Source organism: Sciurus vulgaris, assembly GCF_902686455.1.
Source record: "Sciurus vulgaris genome assembly, chromosome: 1".
In the NCBI taxonomy this organism is placed as follows: Eukaryota; Metazoa; Chordata; class Mammalia; order Rodentia; family Sciuridae; genus Sciurus; species Sciurus vulgaris.
The window spans coordinates 126,267,298-126,270,145 of record NC_136461.1 but is presented as its reverse complement, the minus strand read 5'-3'; positions in this window follow the sequence as shown (position 1 = coordinate 126,270,145).

The following is a 2,848-nucleotide window of genomic DNA, read 5'->3' as shown; positions in this document are numbered from 1 at the left end:
CTGTCACCTGCAGAGCTTTAGAACAAGAGCTCTTAACCTCCAAAGACTGCTGACTGAAGAGTAATTGACCAGCGTGTGCCACTGTGACCAGCAAGTGGAACCAATGGAATTACCATCCTGTGAGGGGTTGTGCTCTCCCACTGTGCAGGCCAGAGAGCCCCAGGGAGGCCCCACTCATAAAGAAGATGTTGTTTTCTGAGAAGGCTCTTCTTTCCCTCCCTTTAAGACAGCAACCTATAGACAGAATGAAGCTCCACCACTGATTCTAGTGATAGCATTTTTCATATCAAATTGCTCAGATGTTCTAAAAGACAATCTTTTAAAATTTTCTGAAGAAAACTACCTTGAAAATTGTAGTTCATTCTATGATTTGATCCTTGTGAAAATGTACAATGCAAAGATTAGGGAGTCTGACCACTCATTCTTGCCAAACCATAATAAGCCAGCTCTCTTGTTGGGCCCCCAAACAGCAAGAGCCTAATTATGTACATGATATGCTAATCTGTTGACCTAAAAGCACATTGCTCACTCTTTTGCCTTACATTTTGCATTACCAAATATAGTCACAGACTTAATTTGGAAGTGATTTAGTAATCTGACTCAAAGGGAAAAGATCTGTTCTCACCCTCTCCTCACTCCCTCCCACAACCAGAGCTGTTTGTCACCCTTCCCTCAGACCATACTTTTCTGAGTTGGCAAGCTCAAATGTCCGTGCTCTTGTGTGCATCCTTGCTCACAGCATTCTAACTCCAGGGGCTGCAGCTGCGAAGTATGGCACACCAGCAGTCAGATCCAGTGGGACACACTACACAGATTTTAAGTATAATAATAAAATCTCAACCCACCCCACCCCACCTCAAATGCATACAGTCCAGATTCACATGACTGAAGCCAATTTGTGCAATTCTCAGAACTCTTCAAAATGTTTTTGCACAATTGCTACCTGTGGTTTTGCTTCCACTTTTATAACAGATAGTATATGGTACACGCCTATCAAGCAATCATTTAGGAATGAATGCTCATGAGAGTACAGAACAGATCCAGAACAAGGGGGAGTGTTCATTTATCCACTATGTAAGTGACTGTGCTTCTAGCAGGAAGTGAAAATGTGTGTGTAGTGTGGTATGGATGATGAGTGGAAATGTGTACATGGGCATGGTGCATATGTGTGGTATGTGTTATCTGTGATGCATGTGTGTATGAATATGATGCATGGGTGGTGTATGCAGTATAGATATGAGTGTCCGATGTATATGTATGAGTGTATATGTGTGTATGGTGCATGTGTATCATATATGTCAGTGTGAATGTATGCATTACACGTGTGTCGTACATGTGTACAGTGCATGGGAGTGTAGGGTGTGCATGTGTATAGTACATACCTGCGGTGAGATCTCACAGTTTGTGTATGCTTATAATGATAATGTGGGTCAACCTTGGCAATAGGGACCATATAGTCAAAAGCAAAATGTGTCCTTGACACCATTTTTTCCTTCTTTTTACTCACTCGTTGATCTATTCAATATTCATTCATTGTTGTGGTTTGGATGTGAAGTGTCCCCCAAAAGCTTACATGTGAGGCAATGCAAGAAAGTTCAGAGGAAAAATGATTGGGTTGTAAGACTCTTAACCCAATCAGTGAATTAATTCCCTGATAGGAATTAACTGAGTGGTAACAGAAGTGGTAGGTGTGGCTGGAGTAGGTGGGAATTTGGGGAGTGGCTTTGGGGGTACATATTTGTATCTGGCCAGTGGAGATCTCTCCCTCTGCTTCCTGATCATCATGTTAGCTGCTTCCCTCTGCCACACTCTTCCTTCACGATATTCACCTTGAGCTCTGAGGAATGGGGCCGGCCTTCTATGGATTAAGACCTCTGAAACTGTGAGCCCCTAAATTAACCTTTCCTCCTTTACAGTTGTTCTGGTAGGGTCCTTTAGCAGCGAAGAAGTTAACTCAAACATTCGGCAAATGTATATTGAATGTTTATATCACCATAAAGAAATAAAACTTATTGATCATCACATACATTTAAAGCTCTTGAACAAAATATTTGATTGAATCCTTATGACAATCCTATGAGGTAGAGCTTTTATTACTTTCATTTCACAGAAGAGAAAACAGAGAACAAACTAAATCACTTGCCAGCTAATAGAGGGATAGTTTGGGGAATAAGCAGAGACAGTAACCCTAATGTGATTTCTGCTGCCTTCTCAGGCAGCCCCCAAATCCTCTCTGTGACCTGGATAGGGTCTGTGCTTCCATTTCTTTTCCTGAGGATTAGACTCTAAACACAGGGACATACATCCAGGGATGTCTCTGTCTCCTGATTTGCATGTTTAATTTGGACTAACATATTCAATATTATTATTTGGGTGGTAATTAGCCACAATACTTGCTTCTCTTCTAAAACTACCAAAAGTAAAGCTCTTGGCAATCCACGCCAGGTAGAAGACAGCCAGTCTCCAGGATACCATGGCATCATCTGGTCAGGTGTGAAGTTCTTGTCACCAAAGGAGTGTGGTATTAAGAAAAGAAAATTAGCCGGAGTATGAAGCAAACTATGCAAATATTATAATGGGAGAAGAGAAGGCCCATCCTGTTCCCAAACACCTCCCACACTCAAACCTATGTTCATGTATTTACACCCAGAGAACCCCTGGCACATAAGACTTGTCTAACCAAGTCAAAAAGTCATCCAGGGCCAGACTAAAAGGGCAATATCATAAGGAAAGACTTTTCAGATCTGGTAGAAACTTTCCAATGACAACTAACCAGAGGTCAATTCTGACTTTAACCATGCCCTTAAACTCCTCTTTGAGCTTGGCAACAGCTCCCAGTTGCACAGAG